This window comes from Armigeres subalbatus, chromosome 2, assembly GCF_024139115.2.
Source record: "Armigeres subalbatus isolate Guangzhou_Male chromosome 2, GZ_Asu_2, whole genome shotgun sequence".
Taxonomy (NCBI): Eukaryota; Metazoa; Arthropoda; class Insecta; order Diptera; family Culicidae; genus Armigeres; species Armigeres subalbatus.
This window is the reverse complement of record NC_085140.1, coordinates 219,151,018-219,173,285: the sequence shown is the minus strand read 5'-3', so window position 1 is coordinate 219,173,285 and position 22,268 is coordinate 219,151,018. Positions and strand designations below refer to the sequence as shown.

At 37.9% G+C, this 22,268-nt stretch overlaps 2 protein-coding genes across 4 annotated transcripts in view; both read right to left on the bottom strand.

Moving 5' to 3' along the window:
• The window catches only part of LOC134211681 (heterogeneous nuclear ribonucleoprotein K), a 78,411-nt gene extending 56,166 nt beyond the window's left edge, over positions 1-22,245 (bottom strand). For all 3 annotated transcript variants that reach the window (XM_062688807.1, XM_062688808.1, XM_062688809.1), the window contains exon 1: positions 22,088-22,245. The gene's annotated coding sequence lies outside the window, so the exon portion shown is untranslated. The remainder of the gene's footprint in view (positions 1-22,087) is intronic.
• The window catches only part of LOC134209555 (uncharacterized), a 41,441-nt gene that overhangs the window by 18,665 nt on the left and 508 nt on the right, over positions 1-22,268 (bottom strand). The gene's annotated exons all lie outside the window — the stretch shown is intronic.

The window sequence follows — 22,268 nt, the reverse complement described above, 5'->3', positions numbered from 1 at the left end:
TATGCCGGAAGAGCATCAAGCGAAGATAATATTTAATAGAGAACCCGAAAGAGGCCGCAGGCTTCGTGGAAGTCCGCGTACACGATGGCTTTTTGCAGTTGAAGAGGACCTTAGGGCGCTCAATGTTCAGGGCGACTGGAAGCGATTGGCCCAGGATCGAGTCCAGTGGAGGAGGATACTTCATTCGGCGTAGGTTCATCGAGAAGCTGTAGCCCATCAAGTATCAAGTAAATAAAGTGCGTGAGTTTAGCATTATTGTGTGGTGATTAACAACTTCAAGCAATAATTGTATCGAGCACTGTGACGATTTTTAGGTAGGTGTTTATTTGATGATACCGTTTTGTAAAAGTGGAAAGATTCACTCCGGCTCAGTGGTGTTGCAACGAAGAGCGAATGTTTGATATCTACATTTTTATTTTCTATAATTGGCTCAATTGCTCAATTGCTCAATGGCCCTTTGCACCACCGGAGGTGTACAGGATCCATAAGTAAGTAAGTAAAAGCTCAATTAGGAGTAAAATAAATGGTTAAAAATATTAAATTTTATGCGAGATAAATGGGAGACCTTTTAAAATTATCAATCATAAACCTTCGGCTTCCAATCAGTATAAATCATTAGTTTTCTGTGCTGTGAGCCGGGAATCGGGTCCATAGGCGAATAGGCCCAAGGAGTGATTTGACCTATGTTTGATTTGAACTATTATTTCTCGCTTAACTTTTCAAAACGACCTAAGTAACATTTTTTTCATGAATTAATTTGAATAGCGCAATCAACAGAACAGCGTGAAAGCTTTTGATTGCAATACTTAAATTAAATCATGAAAAAAATGTTACTTAGGTCCTTTTGAAAAGTTAAGCGAGATTTGTTCATAAGGATGCTTCGCATTAGAATGGCTTCTTATAGGGTAAATCACTACTTGGGCCTATGGACCCGGTTCCCGGCTCACTGCACAGAAAACTAATGATTTATTTTGGTTCAATCAAAGTTAATTGCCTATTTCCGGGGATTAAACCACCCGACTTGGACGTTAATTTACAATGTTATGGAAACTCATATGTGAATATGTACGTTATGTGGAAGATATTGATTTGAAAAATGTATTGGAGGTAACCACTTTCCCTTCGATGGGACTCGAACCCATGACCCTACAGTACGCTAGACTGGTGCTTTAACCTACTAAGCTACGAAGGACCTCCGTCGGCCTTCGCAACCTAGCGGCTACTGAACGAGCTCGAGATTCCCAAATTGGACGCATAGTCAAATCACTCGCAATCCATTTCTCAAGCCAATACTTCCACATGTGTATTGTACACGTCCACATTAGAGGAGCGTGAGTATTTAGAATGTCTTGCGGCTATACACATTCTTCATCAGCAACGGTACTGATCAAGTGAGGTTGTGTAAGCATTTGCCAGTCGGTCGTCAAGCTCAGACCCGACCGCATTGCGTAGGCAAGAGCACGCAACTCAGGTTCAGTTCAATCAAAGTTAATTGCCTATTTCCGGGGATTAAACCACCCGACTTGGACGTTAATTTACAATGTTATGGAAACTCATATGTGAATATGTACGTTATGTGGAAGATATTGATTTGAAAAATGTATTGGAGGTAACCACTTTCCCTTCGATGGGACTCGAACCCATGACAGCGGCTACTGAACGAGCTCGAGATTCCCAAATTGGACGCATAGTCAAATCACTCGCAATCCATTTCTCAAGCCAATACTTCCACATGTGTATTGTGCCGCTAGGTTGCGAAGGCCGACGGAGGTCCTTCGTAGCTTAGTAGGTTAAAGCACCAGTCTAGCGTACTGTAGGGTCATGGGTTCGAGTCCCATCGAAGGGAAAGTGGTTACCTCCAATACATTTTTCAAATCAATATCTTCCACATAACGTACATATTCACATATGAGTTTCCATAACATTGTAAATTAACGTCCAAGTCGGGTGGTTTAATCCCCGGAAATAGGCAATTAACTTTGATTGAACTGAACCTGAGTTGCGTGCTCTTGCCTACGCAATGCGGTCGGGTCTGAGCTTGACGACCGACTGGCAAATGCTTACACAACCTCACTTGATCAGTACCGTTGCTGATGAAGAATGTGTATAGCCGCCAGACATTCTAAATACTCACGCTCCTCTAATGTGGACGTGTACAATACACATGTGGAAGTATTGGCTTGAGAAATGGATTGCGAGTGATTTGACTATGCGTCCAATTTGGGAATCTCGAGCTCGTTCAGTAGCCGCTAGGTTGCGAAGGCCGACGGAGGTCCTTCGTAGCTTAGTAGGTTAAAGCACCAGTCTAGCGTACTGTAGGGTCATGGGTTCGAGTCCCATCGAAGGGAAAGTGGTTACCTCCAATACATTTTTCAAATCAATATCTTCCACATAACGTACATATTCACATATGAGTTTCCATAATGATTTATACTGATTGGAAGCCATAGGTTCATGATTGATAATTTTTAAAAAGTCTCCCATTTATTTTTCACAGTACTCAATACTTTTTAATCACTTATTTTACTCCTAATTGATCCAATTGTATAAAATAAAAATGTAGATTTCAAAATTCCGCTCTCCGATGCCACACCACTAGCCGGAGTGATTCTTTCCACTTTTACAAAACGGTATCATTAAATAAACACCTACCTGAAAATCGTCACAGTGCTCGATACAATCATTGCTTTAAGCTTTTAATCACCACACTATAATGCTAAACACACGCACTTCAAACTTATCACTAGAACGTATCACTACAACTTATATAAACATATTAGAATACATTTTAAAAAATATTCTCAAACCGAACAAAAATTCACCTCGGCCCAAAAACTTCTAGCCGCACCGTGCTGCCAAAAGGCCAGGAGTATGAAAATGATCCTTCATCGTTAATAGGAAAACTGTCTAATACGTTGAAGCTTTTTTGAACGATATTTAGCACGAATAGCTATTTTTTATTTTTTGCTTCCTGTCATAAATATCCATTAAATCAGTGATCCCCAAAGTGCGGCCCGCGGGCCGCATGCGGCCCTCGAAGCCTTTTCCTGCGGCCCGCGAATGGTTTCAGAATATACACTACATGTGGCCCATTGACAAATATCACATCCAGGAAAAGCTTTCATCGTGTCCAGTTTTTCGTTGGATTCTGGCTGGGCATACATACTTAATTTTTTTACCGGGATCTCAGCAATTTGTTCAACTTTTACCGGGATTCACACGGCCGAGCCCCAGCAAACATGTTTTTCGCCGAGATATCGGTCAAAGTTGCTTAAAATCAGCGAATAATTTGCCGAAACCCAGCTAACAAACCTCACCTCACCTTTTGACGAGATATCAGTTTTTTTTATTTTGATGGGCACACGGCTGTGCGGATTTTGACGAGCTGCAGAAATAAAAACTGAGTGTGTATGTCTAGTTCACATTATTTTGATATTCAAGAAACATATAAACCAAGTATCTTTTTATCATCAAGATTAAATAAATTTCTCACTTCATACATGCTATGTAGTCTAATGGCAACATACTTTGATGGTATTTTTGGCGCTTTAACCAAGCTGAATATATAACGTTCTTAGGTAAAAATAATGTACCCTAATGCACCCTTATATGACTTCTTTCATTCTTATAAATAAGGTAAGTTGTGGCAAAATTCGATTGAAAATTTCTTGATTTATAATTCCTGAAAATGCGTCATGTTAACGTACTTCACAATAAGAAGAATGTTCAACGAAATCAAGATTTTGTCATGCTGCGATTAGTTGGGATGATGAAGAAAAGGTTTCCAAAAAATTTAATTACTTGAAAATAATAAAAAACACGGTAAACAGTTCAGAGTAAAGATTTACTCAATGTTCTATTCAATAATTCTGGTAAGTGGTTGTAGTTCGACTGGGATAATTGTTCTTATTTTCTGAATTTGTTAGTTTGAGATATTCAAACGGGTTTATGTTTGCAGAGTCCGAAGTTTCGGCCCGTTATTGAGTCTTTTTCCTGATGAGCATTTTCTTTGAAAAAAGATCAAATAAACGAGTCGACACGTCGGGCAATGCAGGTATAATCCTGTTTGTATATCTCAGATCGAAAAAGTCAGAAAATAAGTACATGGCACCTGGCTTCAAAAACACGTTTCAAACATGCTGTCGTTATTTGCAACGACTTTCATTGAACAATAATCATCGAGGATAAAAAAAAAACACTTAGAATCGGTCGACAGATGTTTATTTGGTAAAATAGTTTTGCCAACAAAGCCGAGGAGATTTTGTTAGGAAAGTAAAATTTTACGCTAAGTCTACTATCGCAGACGTGTGTAACAATATGAACTAAAACTCAGCTACGCTGTAGTATGTAATGCCCTTACAAGTGCGTTTTTTAAACAGATTTTTTGATTACTTTGTATTATACTTCAAAATTCATTTCGAAATGATAAACATATATTGCAAATATACCGCGGCCCGCTTCAACAGTTCAAAATTGCTGTGTGGCCCTCGATAGCAAGCAGGCTGGGGACCACTGCATTAAATAATGCAATCGTACGTATGTTAGGCCGGGAATGGGGTAGGAAACCCTATTAAAATTTTCAAAAAATCAACTCTGTGATCAGTAGAATCATCACAATCAGCACGTCATTTTAAAAACAGGGCTTCGTAATATTTGATGTTTTTATAGATATGTGCCATCACAAATATTGCCCTCCGCTCGCTTTCAAATCGACTTCTATAAAAACATTCGGCCCTCCTTGGCCGTGCGGTAAGATGCGCGGCTACAAAGCAAGACCATGCTGAGGGTGGCTGGGTTCGATTCCCGGTGCCGGTCTAGGCAATTTTCGGATTGGAAATTGTCTCGACTTCCCTGGGCATAAAAGTATCATCGTGCTAGCCTCATGATATACGAATGCAAAAATGGTAAACTTGGCTTAGAAACCTCGCAGTGAATAACTGTGGAAGTGCATAATGAACACTAAGCTGTGAGGCGGCTCTGTCCCAGTGTGGGGATGTAATGCCAATAAGAAGAAGAAAAAGATAGAAGTCTCGGAGACCCATGATGTTTTATATCAATCGATCTGAACAAATGTCTGTCTGTCCATGTGTTTGTGCACACGAAAACCAAAAAACATTAGCCACTTTTTCATATATTACTTCTGAACCGATTTTCTGCAACAAGTTGCATTCGACAGGGGACAAAGCCTTGTTGATCACTATTGAATTTGATAACGATCGACCATTGCGTTTAAAAGCTATTACCCTTTCCCGTAATGCTGGATAGACACCTTTACGTGGTGCATTACGGAGTAAGATCTACCACAATGTGCTCTAGTTATTACTATTATTGTTGATACTTATGAGTGATGGTCGGAAAAGTATGGAACGACTATTTGCTTTTAGATGACCCACCTTTTGCTCCTTTTGGATGGAGTCAATGGAGTAAATTATAAAAACGAAACTCAATCTTAGGCTGGTTTTTAAGCCGACGACATGAATCTCCAAGCTACAGAGCGCTCATTAATTAGGAAAGAAGCGAATACGAATTTGGTGGATGAACCCTCTGACTGATTAGAGCTCTGTGTAAAGGTGAGATTTCGAAATGTCAAAAATCAAATGTCAAAATCATAAGAAGAAGCGAAAATATGTTTGAACTTCAGTACCGATGCATGGTCAAATCAGTATTATCCCACTTTTTGTTGAAGCCGAAACTGACTAAGGGGCGCGCCTTTGAAAGTTGCCACCTCTCAAAGGGTATAAATAGCGGTACCTCAATCTAAAGAGGCATAAAGTTTGAGAAATATCTTCATTTCTTCTCAATAGAAATGGAGCAGAAAGACATGCACTAAACAAATGACACGGGTATACTACAAAAATTTAATGTAATGGACGCAGTAGTTCATCCCAAAAAAAAAAATCGAATTATATAAACGCCATATAAGGTTGGTGTCTTGGCTAAATGCGAGAAAGGCAGTACAGTCAAACCTCCATGAGTCGATATTGAAGGGACCATCGATATCGAAATATCGATATGAGGAATAGCAAAACTTTGGAAACCTGTTTGAAGGGACCATCACAGTAACCCATATAATATTTTTTAATATGGCATAATTTGCTTCCATGAGTTGATATCGAGTCATAGAACATCGACTAATGGAGGTTTAACTGTATAACCACTCGGTGAATCAAGTTGGGTTTTTATTATCAATCATTAGAATGGTAATGCTAACCGCAACACAGTTTTTAGTGCACCCTTTTCGGTGTACTTTTGTAGTAGAAAAAAATCAATAGCGACGCATGTTTTTACAAGCTACTTTATATTGGAAATCGAAACAATGTTGTCACGGATTTGACTCAATGACAACTACATTAAATCAAAATCAAAATATTAGTTTTGGAGATTACCATCATAGAACTTTAAAAAGCTATCACAAGTATTCCAAGTTTGTTATTTGGAATATGTAGACTGCCCCTATTCGCATAAGCGTTCCATGGCAGTTTTCATCAACTTGAGAAATATGTTGTTGAATTTTTCAAACTTGTTTAACATGAAGAAATTCAAAAAATTCTAATAAATCGATAAAACCAGCAATCTATCTGAAAATTTGGCATAATATTCTTTATCTGTATGCATTGCTATGGAACTATTAAATGGACCATAATTATATTTATTTTTTCTGCAAAAGTGTATCAAAATCTGGAATGTGACTGTTCTGCGAATAAATAGCAAGATGGGACAACATAAATGGGTTTTGTTTTTCAAATTTATAGAACAAATCCTATTATTTCATCAGTTTTCTAAAAGATGAGTTTATTTTAAGCTTATTTCTGAAAGAAAATCAAAATCTTCAAAAATCGTCATGGGACTCTTATGCGAATCGCGGCAGTAGAGTACAGATATAAAATGAGTCGTCTTGTTGGCGTTGATGCGAAATAGGCCGACAAAAAATAAAATGGAATAATAAATGAATAATCTTTCCTATCTCAATCAATATTACATTCAGGACAACAGAGCGATTAGTTTTCTTTTGTAGTCATCCTCAATTGTCAATATGTGAAGCCTGCTAAACATTTCCATCAAATTAAATTGATGATCGCAATCCAATCAGTAAGCACGTGACCTATAATTTTTTTCTATCAGTTGACTATGAAGTAATGCCAGGCAAAAGCGCCAAAGCATTTCCACACACACACACACACACAATATTATTTTAGCCAACTTTGTATTTCAGAACATATTTGCTCCGTGCATCAGATATTAACTACCGATAATATCTGTGAATATTTAAATTCTTCAGATTTCTTCATAGGGAGAAGATTGGAAAAATTAACAGGTAGCAATATTTCTATTAAAACACTATTTGAACATGTTATATCTCTGGTTTGTGACATGTCTCTGGCAGATTTTTTCCATTAGTTAAATTGAAACACGTGGGAATTACAATGTTTTCAACTTATACTAACTGAATTAATTTTACGTAGCAATACACGCTGTCCCACATTAATAGGTTCATCCTATTTTTTAGGATATTTTTTTTCTGTTACACCGATCTTTATCATTTTTTATATGGATTCAGGGGTTTAACTAACAATGTTTGTCCAAGGGCGTCTCGTGGATTTCTAGATCACCTGTTCCACCATTCTGCTAAAAAAAATATACATCAAGCTAAGTGATTTCAAACCAAATTTGTACAACTTACCCAAATCCGACATTTCGCGGTAAAACATTCCGCGGTAAACCATTTCGCGGTGCACCATTTCGCGGTCTGTATCATTTGGCGGTAATCTGTTTCGCGGTTTATACGATTTGGCGGTATTCCGCTTCGCGGTACATATTATTTCGCGGTGCTCCGTTTCGCGGTATTCAAGATTAGCTTATCTATTTTAACTTTTTTTGTATTTTTAAGAGTTTGCCATTCTTTTCTACCAACTGTTAATTTTCTCTTCTTTATATGACCGTTTCTTTTATTGCGTTTCCCTTTCAAGAATTGTTCCCTTTTCTTTTACGCATTATTTTATGTTATTTCCAGAAGACATATATATTATTGTCAATATGATAATTAGATGTGTGAACTTTGTCATCAAGATACACTATATCATATGATAAAGGTCGCTGTCTTAATACCTTAAAACAGCGGTTCTCAACCTGGGGTACATGTACCCCTGGGGGTACCTTCGCTGGCCCTAGGGGGTGCCTCGGACAAAATGCATAATGGCGGAAGTACTACAATTAAACCGTTTGTTTGAGAAACTGCATATGTAACATTTTTGGCCAAAATGATAATTTTATATGTTCTGAATTCTCCTCCATAAATATACATATTCAAGAAAGAAATAGGGGGAATGACGGCTTTGGCAGGTTTTGTTCTATTATTGGCAGGGGTTTTTTTATGACTGACTAGGCTCAAATTTGGCCTAAACATCCTTTGCATATCAAAGAATATTCTGGCCAAATTTCATAAAATTTGGTCGGCAAAAACCCCCCTGTCAATAATAGAACAAAACCTGCCAAAGCCGTCTTTCCCCCTACGAGAAAAAAATTTGTTCGGGAATGTATAATTTTTTTTCGTTTGTTCGAGAAACTACATATGTGCACGTACTTTAAAGAGCAATTATGAAGTACTGCTTTTACAGTTTTACAGTTACAGTAGAGTAGAGTGGGGCATGAGTACGCACTTAGTTTTCAATCGATCATGTAGCCCGTATGAAGCAAGCTTCTGCATATCAAATCAGTGTCGATGATTCATATACTCTTTCTTTATGTTACCCAGTGGAAAAAATATTGAAATTATTGAGATTCGTTTTAGTAGAACCCTTATTGCAAGACAAGTGAAAAACGCACTCTTACCCCACCGGTGGGGTAAAAGTGCGCATCGGGTGGGGTAAGAGTACGCATTTATCCAATCATGTGCTTTAAGTATATATTAACACAAATAAGAGTTAATAACATTTAATTGATGTTTAATGAGCATATATTAGGGAATATTTAAAGATTACGTAACTCTTAAAGGGGGAGGGGGTCCTAAAAATGTGCACTTTCATACGAAAAACCATTGTTTTTTATATATACAAAAAACTACAGAGGTAAAATATATATATCAGGTTTCGCGTGGCGTATACAAAGGCATTTTCCTTAAAGAAAGTCCACCAATCATGTAACGAAAAATTTGGCTATTTCATCACCCCTCCCCCCCTATCTTACACTATTTGTGTGAATCCTACAAAAATTATATGGATCGTCACACATCTCATAACCCCTCCCAGCTAAACGTTGCGTAATTTTTGTTCCTTTTGATTAAATGAAATTATCATTTAGATGAAATTGTGTTTTCGTGCTATGTTTAGGTGTACAACAAGTCCTAATACAATTGCATTATTTCGCTTCAGTGCTTTGTTCGCTAAGACCTTTCTAACACCGAATTACTTCAACTTATCCTAAAAACTTGTGATAATTGCGAATTCTGTTCTTTTTTCTTAGTTGTGGGTTTTTGCGCTTTGGAAGAAGTCTTATTTCGGCCGGAGATACGGGTTTGACATCATAACTTGAAGATTTATATGCGTACTCTTGCCTCACCGGTTCCTGCGTACTTTTACCCCACAGTCCCAAAAATTATTCAAGTAATGGTTTTGACTTCTTGGAAAACCAACCGGATTGGTGTTGTGTACCATAAAGTACTCTATACAATAGGTTATCGAAATGGTATAATGTTCACCTGATTGAACGTATATATGGCAATGAAATACTAGTTGCGGAAATCCAATTATTTTTAGCAAAATGACCAAAAAGTTATCTAACTCCATATCTCCCTTGTTGTTTATTCAAATCGTTTACAATTACACATGATAATAGTTGGCCAGAATACCTGTCAAACTGATGCAGTGCTGCTAGTTTATCTTTTTTTATTACTTCAAAAAATCGAAAACGTACTCTTACCCCACGCGCACTCTTGCCCCACTCTACTCTACAGTTACAGTTTTTGCACTGGAACACCCAGGGTGTTAAGTTCTACAAAAAAAAATATCTGTATCAAAGAAATTGAAAAATTTGAAGCCCATTTGTTAAAAAACAGTTTTTTTGTTATTTTCTTGAAATTGTGTAAAATGAATATAGGCAGTTTATCAAACAAATGATTCAATTCTAATTGAAATAAATAATTATGAAGTTTTATTAATTGTGTGTTTTTAATTTCAAACCTTTGTCTTGTACATAATATGCAAGGCGATCAGTAAACTATAGCTTCCACAACCAGCACTATGTATGAAGGGCTGCGGAACAAAAGATCTAACGGACAAAACGTCGAATGAAAAAACGAACAGTGGGTAATGTCTGTGACATAACCGCGAAGTGGACGTAGGACTTGACTTGACCGTGCCTTTGAAGATGTATAATATATCCAAATCTCTCACGTCACCAAATTTGTATAAAAAATCGGCGTATGAGGACATTGCGGGATACTTTTTATTTTTATTATCAGACTAAGGCCGGAGTGGCCTGTGCTAAAAGATATTTTAGTTACTAGATAAAGATTGTCGCTGTCGTCGCTGTCCGGAACATCTTTTGCTGGCGAGGATAGGGGAGCTAAATGTCAAAGAAGGAAAATCCATACGATTTGACAGGTATGTACCACACATGTTTCGGACAGTAGAACAAAGGGAACCGAAGCGACAATCTTTATCTAGTAACTAAAATATCTTTTCCTGTGCTGCACATAAAAGACTTCTCCATTCAGCTCGGTCCATGGCTGCACTTCGCCAACCACGCAGTCTGCGGACATGACAATTACAGTGTAGGTATGTGCCGACGTGTGTTGTTTCTCCAGATGGTACGAACTACCGACCAATGAACCGGTGACCAATTGCGAGCATTATCATTATCTTTCTTGGCCCTGATAAGGGCCGGAAATTAACTTTTTCATGGACAATTGGTTGACCGAAAGAGTTTCTTGTTCGAAACCAAAACACACACACGGTTTCTTCAAAAGCATCGCAATTCTTTCTCTTGCTTTTCTTCAGCCTGTCTCGGATCGATACTGATGCCAGCCGACTCTGCTGCTGTTGCCGGTATCTGCTCGGCATTGCTGCGGTGTCGAGTCTGTAGGGTGGACTGCTTCTGGAACTTCTTCTACTGCTGTACTGATGGCTATGCTTCGGCTGATGTTGGCCTCGACTCTGCCGGGCCGAAAAAGTGGATAGTATGGACGATGCCACCTTGCTAAAAGGTGTGAATGCTGTCGAATCGATATTACTGTTACTTGGCTTGTCCCGTTCAGAATGAAAGGAAAAAAAATCACGTTGCGCTATTTTATGCCTTCTCGTCAGACCCAGCAGCAGCTCATTCGCAGCTTCGACTGAAGAGCCTCCGAGTCCATGCGATATCGACTGAATAAGGAAATTATTTAACTCTTATAGCCTTGAAAAAGGCTGTTTGTTTCGGCTTGGTCCAACTAATAAGAAGGACTGAATGTTCTGTAAGCGAATGCACTTTTCTTTTATATTTAATTTTGAATCGTCTCTGCTTCCCGATTGGTCGGCCAATCAGTGAGCGTCTTGTATCCCGTTCCTTTGTCAGCCAAAGCGTCATCATCATCGACGCGTTCGTGATGGGCTTCTTCTTCTTTCTTTTGTTGCTCGCTGCTGGCGTCTATTTCCTAACGGGACTTTTCGCACGGTACAGGCCACAAGCCAGGCAATCGAGCTAAGAATTGCTAGCGTGGGAGAACATTCGGTAGCTTGGGAGAACATTCAGTCACGTTCGCTTTGTGCGCGAACAGTATCAAACAATGTTTTTCTATATAAATCGATTGATAGCTTTTCATTTTGAGATATCTTTTTTAAATTGCTCACGAAAACTGTTATATAATAATGTTTGGGCTGTTATCACCGATTTATTTATCTAAATTAGATTATGTGAGAAATTTGGACATATTATGTGTCTTTAAAGGCATGGTCAAATCTAGTTTTTCGTCCACTTCGCGGTCACAGTTCTTGTTATGTCACTGTTATAAAAAATCTTGAAAATCTGCTATTCGTATATAACATTTTATCTCTGGAATATTGGATTTGACACCCAAGTACATTTTCTAACGCGGAGGGTATTTAAAACTTTGATATTATATATATCAGTGGCTCTCAGAAGAACCGTTTGCTTCAAAGAAATACATTTTCTATCTCCATCTGTTGCGTCAAGTTGCAGCGGACTGTAAGGCTGATGCTGGGTGCTCCTGGGTGGAGCGCAAGTTGTATAAGCTGTCTTCTTGCAGCGTATCCGCTTGACGTGTGCTGTTTCTTCAATGGAACCAGCGGGATGCAAATTGCCTTAATGGAGCATGCGACGAACCAGGGATGAATGCCACCCAATTGCGAAAATTATTATTAACTCTCTTGGCCCTGATAAGGGCCGAAAATTAACTCCTTTCGGGGAACTGGTTGACCGAGGGGGTTTCTTTACTCGAAACCAAAACACACACACACGCGATTTCTTCAAGAACATTGCAGTTCTTTCTCTTGATTTTCTTCAACTTGTTCCGGCTCGATACCAATGCCGGCCGGTCTCGGCTCAACACTGATGCCGGTCGGCCTCAGCTCTTCATTAATGCCGGCTAGTGTCGGCTCGACTCTGCTGCTGCTGCCGGTATCTCCTCGGCATTGCTGCGGTGTCGGGTCTGTAGAATGGGCTGCTTCTGGAACATTTTCTGCGGCTGTACTGGCATACTTTGGCTGATGGTGGCCACAGCGCTGCCGGGCCGAAAAGCGGATGATGCGGACGATGCTGTTTTTCAAAAAGTTGCGAGTGCTGTCGAATCGATGCTGCTGTGGCTTTGCTTGTCTCGGTTAGAATGAAAGAAAAATATCCCGTTGGAAGTTCTGAACAGAATGAGAAGCAAAAATTGCGTCACCCTCTTTTATGGCTTATTTTGGTGCGCAGTTGCAGCTTATCCGCTAGCGTCTGCACCCATCAGAATCAAGCGAACAAATGACGCGAGGAACAAGCGGCACCCATATTTATAGGTTTCAGTGCAGTCAATGTTTTGCTTCGAAAACAGTTTTAGGTCTATTGAAACAAGTTTTTCGGGTCATATCAAGTATGAATATGAATATGGGTTTTCCGAAGAGATCCGTTCACTGGGACAAACGCTATTATCATTCAAAATCTTTCAACACAGCGTAACGCGGTCGATTTTGAAATATTGAAATGACACCCGGTATGGTGAAGAGAGACGTAAATCCTACGTCAAAATCTTCAATGCAATCTTCCTGATCGAAACAAAGTTATGAATAATATGCTAAGAATATGCTTCTGAACTAAAATTTAGGATCTAAAGGTTTGGAAGCCTTCGTTTAAGAGGCACGCAGATTTTTTTTTTTTTTAAACAAAGCTCGGTTGCTTCGTTGCAAGAGTATTAGAAGCATCCTTCTACGCTTCTCGGAAGTCTTCTTCCAAACAGCTCCTTTTAAGAAGCTCAGAAGACTCTTTTAAAAAAACCTGCAAGCCTGCTTTCAAGACTCGGAAACCTCCTTGCAAGAGGCCTGGATGACTTGTTTCAAAAGGCTTGGACGGCTCCTTTTAAGAGAGTCGGAAGGCTTCTTTCAAAAAGGTCGGAAGGCTTCTTTCAAAAAGGTCGGAAGGCCCCTTTCAAGAGGCTCGGAAAGTTCTTTTTAAAATGCTCGAAAAGCTCTTTTCAAGAGGATTGGAAGCCTTCTTTTAAGAGGCTCGGCAGCCTCCTTTCAAGAGGCTCGGAAGCCTTCTTTCAAGAGGATCGTAAGCCTTCTTTTAAGAAGCTCGGAAGTCTGCTTTCAAGAGGCTTGAAAGCCTTTTTTCAAGATGCTTTCAAGAGACCCAGAAGCTTCATTTTAAGAGGCCCGAAAGCCTCATTTCAAGATGCTCGGCAGCCTCCTTTTAAAAGAGTCGGAAGTCTTCTTCCAAAAAGCTCGGAGCGCTCCTTTCAAGAGGCTCGGAAGGTTTCTTCCAAGAGGCCTGTAAGCTTGTAAGAGGCTCCGTAAGTCTCCTTTTAAGAGGCTCGGAAGCCTGCTTACAACTAGCTCGAAAGCCTCGCTTCAAGGAGCTCGGATTTCTTCTTTCAAGAGGCTTGGAAGCATTTTTTCATGAGTCTCAGAAACGTCCTTTCAATATGCAAAGAAAACCTTCGTTTAAGTGGCTCGAAAGCTGGCATTCAAGACGCTCATAAGCCTCTTATGAAGAAAGGCAGAAGCTTACTTTTAAGATGGGGTACCTCAATTTATGCAAAAGTTCGAAGGGGTACCTCTTAAGAAAAAGGTTGAGAACCGCTGCCTTAAAAGGCTATGGTATTCTGGTACATCTCAGAAGATAGAATGACTGAAAATTATTCATAAGGCAAAATGTATCTTCCTTAAATGTTAACCGGTATTAGGCGAAATATCATGTGCTGTCTTCTTCAAATGTTCGCATTTTCCCGGTATAAGACAAAATGTGTTGTTTCGTCTTCTTTAAATGTTCGCATTTGCCCGGTATAAGGCAAATTGTGATGTTTTGCCTTCTTTAAATATTTGCATTTGCCAGGTATAAGGCAAAATGTGTTGTTTTGTTTTCTTCAAATATTTGCATTTGTCCGGTATAAGGCAAAATATGTTGTTTTGCCTTCTTTAAATGTTTGCATTTGCCTGGTATAAAGCAAAATGTTATGTTTTGCTTTCCTTAAATGTTTGCATTTGCCCGGTATAAGGCGAAGTGTGTTGTTTCGCATTCTTTACATACCGTCGTCGGGGGTGACAATGGGTCAAATGGGGGTGAGAATGGGTCACTGTTTCAACCACTTAGAATGCTTGTAGATTGGATTGAATGCATCTGAGGGCAAGAAGACTATAAAATATAAGAGACCTTTTTGGATGATTTTGCTCTTCGACTTCCAGACTGCTGGTGAAAGCGATGACCCATTCTCACCCCCAGACCAATTGTCACCCCCGGTGCGGTGGCGGTAGTCGTATTTGCAAATATGTTTTGCTTCAAAACATTTTTTTGTTGGGATTTGAATTTATATGAGTCTATTGTCAATGATTATTCGCTTTACATAATAATTAGGTGAATTTTGAGGCTTTACAAAGCTAAAAAACACATTATTGAACTACGTAACATTAGTAAAATGAAACCTGCAAATTGGTATTGACCGCGAAAAGTTTCACCGCGGAATAGTACTAACCGCGGAATGGTATACACCCAATATATTTTTTACACGGTTGGTATTCTTTAATTTCCCGGTTAACCTGATTTTTCACAGCTTTTTAAATACCACCTGAATTTTCTTTGATTTTTTGTGAATTTTTGCATGGAGTTAACTCATAGTTTCATCAACGCTAAAGGTCATAATCAACTAAAACCCACCCGTGTAAAAAAAGAATCAGGTGTACCGCCAAACTGTATAAACCGCGAAATGTTATACCGCGATATGATACTGAACGTGAAGTGGTAGACCGCGAACTGGTACACCGCGAAATGGTTAACCGCGGAATGTTTTACCGCGAAATGTCGTACCTACAATCGGCAAATATACCTTTTTCTCTATGTTTAGCTGATATCTAATATTGATTGATTTTGATTATTCGTAAAAAATCACGAAAAGAGACTGCTTCTCAAAACTCGAACATTAATTAATTGTTGTTCTTCTTCTTCTTCTTCTTCTTCTTATTGGCATTACATCCCCACACTGGGACAGAGCCGCCTTGCAGCTTAGTAAGCACTTCCACAGTTATGGTTTCTAAGCCAAGTTACCATTTTTGCATTCGTATATCATGAGGCTAACACAATTATACTTTTATGCCCAGGGAAGACGAGACAATTTCCAATCCGAAAATTGCCTAGACCGGCACCGGGAATCGAACCCAGCCACCCTCAGCATGGTCTTGCTTTGTAGCCGCGCGTCTTACCGCACGGCTAAGGAGGGCCCACAATTGTTGTTGTTGATGCTGAATTGTTTTTGATTTATATTCATCAGGAGAAAAAGCAAAACAAACCGGTATTTACCTACCATTTTCTGCAATATATTTGTTGTGCATTTAATCAAATAATGTGATGTGTATGATAGACAGTATCTCCATACAGAGCTTAAAATATTCATCTTCATGAAGCAACTTCGGTCCGAATTTTGACAAACATCGCATGAATATTCAAAACATAGAATGACGTAGTCAGACGACTACTCCATGAACTCATTCATTCGACTGTCACTGAATGTGTTTACTACGTGCAGAAAAAAACATAAATGCTGTCCAATGAGAGCTTGAAGTAGCTCGAAGTTTATCCCTGTCCTGCTCATGCGCATTTGTTGACAAAAAAGAACGAGCAGGACGGGAACAACTTCGAGCTACTTCGAGCTGCTCATTGGACACCACTATAATTAGCATTGTTTATGTTGATGTTTACCGCTGAAAGTGCCTCGCGGATGAAAATCGGATTCACTCCTGTGTGATAAATCACTTTACTCATTTGAAACGTGTTCAGATTTCAGATAATTTATCAGATTGTAAAATGTGCATAAATATTCAATGACTAATATTCAACTGAATATTGACTGTCCAGAGCCGACTATGAATGTGTCGGAAGTGAACTGACAAATGAAGAAAATTGGACTTCAATAAAAAATTTCGATTATTTTACACTGTCTCCATATTCACCAGTTAGGATGACAACCACGGTATTAGGCAATGCGCGGAATTAGGGCAGGTCACGGTATAAGAAATATTTAAATAACTATATGAAAGATTACAATCTTCTTAAAAAGGTGGTCAATGGTAAATTACAATCAAACAGCATGTGAACCATATGAACGCATCAAACAGAGCATAACTCTTCATTAGCGAGTGGTGATAAATATCCGCTCAGCAAAGTACCCCACTCATATAATATTTTCCATAGGGTAGGATGGGGCAAGATGGCTCACCCAAGGCGAACTCTCAATGGCTCAAAATAGAAACATTTTAATGTAGCTTTTCAACGTGGATCTATAAGAATAGCTCATAATCTGTAAGCCAGCGTTATGAAATAACAAAAATTCTACTTTTTATTTAATTTTGAGTCATTAAAGTAGAGGTCTATTTTTCTGTCAATCAAAAAATGCCGGGGCAAGATGGGTCAAACAGCGGGGCAAGATGGGTCATCTTTAAATTCTGCAATTAATATTGTCTTTATTCACAATATTAAATTACACACAGATAGATGAGTTTAATGCCAATGATGTCATTGAATAAAAAAGGATTCTAAAGCCTCGGATTAAGAAATGGTACTACATTTAAAAATGTCTGTAATTTCTTATGAAAACAAGCCGTCCGAGTATTGCTTTTTTAAAGACAAAAATATACATTTTTAATTAACAAATCAACATCATTATGCTCAAAAGTAACCTTAAAATGATTACATCAGCAATGAAATATATGTTTTGAATACGAACTATGTCCTTTAGTATGTGTTGACCCATCTTGCCCCATTTGCAAGTTCGTGTTAGAATGTCTAATTTTCGATCAAATTTATGTATTTCAATGCAGTTAGTACAACATCGCCTACATTACTTATAATACTTTCACTATATTACTAAAAATGTTTTAATTTTGGATTACTCGACGAGATTACACGTTCTATAGAAAATGTGTTTCACATAAGAAACAATGCTGAAAAATAATTTACCTTGTCATGCTCTTCCAAAATGAAATTTTATCATCAAATCGAGTGCAATAAAGTAGAACCAAATAATTCCTTCTACAAAGTCATAATCTCCACATTAAAATGTATACGATGCTTAAAAACGGCCCTGACCCATCTTACCCCGTGACCCATCTTACCCCGTGACCCATCTTGCCCCGCCTAACCCTACCTTTATTTCAAGTGGAATTCACCAGAAAAGTACATAGATTTTGATTTCTACGTTATACAGTATTGATCCGAATTTGTCGATCTCCAATTTTACCTACAGGTCGGACGCGATTATCCGGGGTTCGACTATCCGGAATTTTAGACTCGATTATCCGGAGTTTTTTTTTTCATCAATTTTTTTTTCGATGCATAATATAATTTACAATATGATTATTTTAACAATATGGGACGTATCTAGGTTGTGGGAGGGGGTTTAAAATGGGTTTTTGACGTAGAATACGTCGTTCCGGAAAACATAGGGGGGTCATTTTGCAGAATCAAATTTGAGACCGTCACGAAAAGTGGTCAGGAAGTATGGGCTAAAACTCAGCCATCTTCCAACCGATTTTGCACAAGTCTGTCAGATTTTGCACAAGTATTAAAAACAATTGAATATAGGCGCTTAACTATTGAAAATTAAATTTCGTCAGGCACTGTTGAAAACTTGTTATACACAGTTAATTGCCTTTACTTAGGCTAATAGTCATCTGGCGCGTGAATTGATAAATGTTAAAAATCAAATTCAAAAAATGATTAAAGGCAAGGAACCTGTAATTACTGTACTGAGTAACTGCACTCTAATACGTTATTCTACGCTGATTTTACGGTCGTGTCTCTGATACAACCTTTTACTTTTTTTGTATATTGAAATTTTATCATAGGCTTATATGAATTCAAATTAATATATTAGTGTCATATTCATACAAAATATGATTATTTGGAGAAACATGAACGTACCTGGAATGGGAAGGACTGAAATAGGGTTGTACTATATATTCAATCTTATTTCCATGTGTCAATTATTTTCTCTAGAACATAGCATAGCATAGCATAGTTACGGTGTACTTCGCTGCCGTCATACGCATATTTGTCCCATGTTTGCTGGGTTTCCCTATTTACATGGGACAGTTATGCGTATAACGGCAGTTCGTAGATTGGATACTAGTGATACTCATGTTTTTCTTTTGAAATCCTTATTCAGATTGCTATCAGAAATAAAGGTGGGTGTGGTCCTTGATTTCAATCTAGGATTAAAATCACAAAAGCATGAGGATTACTACTCCAGGCCACGCTCATCTTCACCGTAACTTGGGAGGGGAAGGAAGTGTTTGTGTAGTACTTACTTAACGAGAGGCCCCCGACTCAGCGACACCCTCATAAGTACCGCGGAGTTGGATATTGGGGAAGGTATTCGTTGGGTCAGGATTTGCCTGTAGCTGACAATGTGACCGTGGTAGATCTTACACCGTAACACACCACGCAAAGGTGTCTACCCAGCGTTACGGGGGAATCAATTATTTTTACTAGAACATGTTCACAAACTTCTCGCTTCAAGAACTTTTCCGTGGAAGTCCGTTTGTCTTTTTGTCTCTATCGGACACGAAGTGTACCGAAAGGCTATATGTTCGCTCCAAAAACAAACATATTTAAGATGGCTCAGAGGTCCATATTATTATATACCGATCGTCTATGGTCGGCAAATTGGGGTGCTGTATATGTGTTTGAGTGCACAAAATCTAACTCATTTTTGGCACTTATCCTTATCCAATTTGTTCGCAACTACCGTGGAAGCACCATATTTGACGCAGGTCCAAACTTGGCGCACTCTCAAATCAAATGATGCAGAAAACCTATTTTCGCCAAAAATATATCAACGAATCAAGCTAGATGGCTTTATTTGCTCTTCTTCTTTGCATATATGGCATAAAAAGCATATTATTGATGAAGAATCCACGTACCCGAATAAAATATATGGAAGTCATACTCAAAATGCGTCAATTTTTTTCTTTCTTAGCCACAATGCTAAGGATCGAATGATCATTTTTCCACGCAAAATAACTTTTGTGAGAATCTTTTACCACTACCTACAAACAGCTGAGCATTATGAGTAAGCTTTACCTTTTACGTTGAACATTGCAACATTCGAACGCATTTTTCAACCCAAAATGTTCTGCGTCAAATTAGGCTCACAATGCATTGTGATGTTCCTAATTAATTTTATCATACGAATAGACAAGGCAGTGCTAATAAACCTCAATAATAGTATTAGGAAAAGCAATATGTATTCATTAAGTTTTAACTAACTCTCAACTACTTTAAATATCAACAATGGATCATTCCACTAAGTGTCCAGCCCATGATAGTATGCCTTATGCTGCCTTCGATTTTGATGCGTTTATTTGACTCGTTTCTTACAGGTATTTGGTAATTATGCTGTTTTTATATGCTAGAATTCTTGCGGGAAAACAATATTTTAATATAAATTAGTATCATATAATTCAATTTACTTCCTTTGTACGAAATTCTAACAAACCAAAACAATGAACACATTTTCAATTTGTTACTCTGTCGCTTTCCTGTCGCTACTAGTCGTGCAACCCTGAATATGAAATCAAACAAAAATATGGCTGCCTTTCTCATATAAGCTTCAGTTTATGTTAATAGTTTATTGAAAAAATGTATATAGATGGGCAGCTCATATGTTTTTAGATATATCTGCCGGTCACGTAACACTTGCAGATTGGTAGCTTCAATGTGGTTCTAAAAGCGTTCATATACAAGTTGCGATTTCTGTATCCTTCTCAGTTTAGACAGAAGCTATATGAACTTCTCAGTTTATAGATTCAAAATTGCAGATTACCAAAGAAAGTTATGTTTTTATTATAAATACAACAGACCATGGTAGGCTGGTTATGTAATGAAATGTAAAAGTTAATTTTCCCGTAAATATATATTTTGACATGATTCTAACACCTAAATAAGAAGCATTTTGAATGATGTGCAGGGTTCATGAAACTAACAAAACACTTACATGCCACAGAGCATATAACTTGCAGAACAACTGAACAATTAAAAAAAATGCCTCTTTGTATAATTAATAAACTTTTTATTTTATATCGTACCAAATTCTATTACACTGTCTGTCACTGTTTTTATATAATAAAAAAAAAGGCATTTAATTGATTGAGTTTTAACATAGTTTTAAAGTGCGTCAAATTAGGAACAACTTTGCGTCAAATAAGGAACATAGTAAAATTAGTGCGTCAAGTTGGGTACCTCAAGTACTACATAAAAACAGATTAAAAAACTAAAAAATAAACTTATATTTCGAAGTTTCATTATTTCTACACATTCTATAATAGTAGTAAGCTCGTTATGCAGAATATTAAGCGAATCCATATTGGAATTATTTTTTAAATAATGATTCTTTTTAAAATTTTCTTAACTGCGTCAAATATGGTGCCTCCACGGTAGCTGCATTTAATGGAAAATCCTATTAATGCTCCCCCAAACACACGTGACATTAAACTTTGGGTTCACAAATTATGGTCAAAATACTATATTTTATACAAAAAGCGCGTAAATAGTCTAGCTATTTTTTGGCACCTATTCTCAACCAAATTGGTTGCATTCAAATGGGAATCGTTTCTTATCATTCCATCACATTTCATATTGAAACTTGGCTGTGCGGACTATGGACTCAAAAGTTAGGGTAAAAATACGAATCGAGTACGGCCGATGAAAATGCCTAATTTTAAATTCATTAGTGAAAATAAAGTAACAATTACTTTGAATGTGATGAATAGTCGAGAAGCGGTCCCCAACTAAAGAAAACCCAATAAGCGAACGTACGCTGCAGTATTAGTCATCAAGTTTGCTACGTTTATAAAATTTGAGTACACCTGTATTTTGTATATGTTAATTCTTATACGGCAACACTGTTTGGTTTAAGTAAATACGCTCTAAAACATTACTATATTATATAACTTGTACGCAAACAAAAAAAATATGAATAAAATATTGTAAGGCTCACTCGTGTTACATATCCCACAGGAGCTACCATTATCACTGACCTTCAAGTTCTAAGCAGTTAATCCAACTATGTATGCAATACGCCATTTTAAAACAGGCAAACGCCGCACGGTCAGCTAACTCAATCGGGTTTTGTATGTTTTTGTTTGCAATGCTTATTCTAATATTTTAATTTGTCTTATTCGGTTACTATATCGAGCCGCAAACTTTCAAACTATATATTACTCAAACCAGACCGCCCAATTTCGAAGCGACCTTTCTCAAGTGCACGTTTTTTTTTTTGCGATTTCGCCATTCATAATCGTGACGATGAAGAAGCAATTTTGTATTCCAACCGGTGTAAGCTTTTCTCGCTTAATACCCAATTTCGGGTTGAAATTCCCGCCGACTACATTTAGTAAAATAATGTACTTACCAATTGATAGTAGCCGAAACTGTTTATTAGATTATTTTGCACTGTTTTATAACTTTTTCGCGACAAACAAAACTTGGCGTGGCTTCCAAACACAATGAACTTCAACTCTAGATCAGTGATTACTCGAATTCGGCGGTCAGTCAAACGATTTCAAGCACTGCGCATGTAGCCGGTCTAGCAA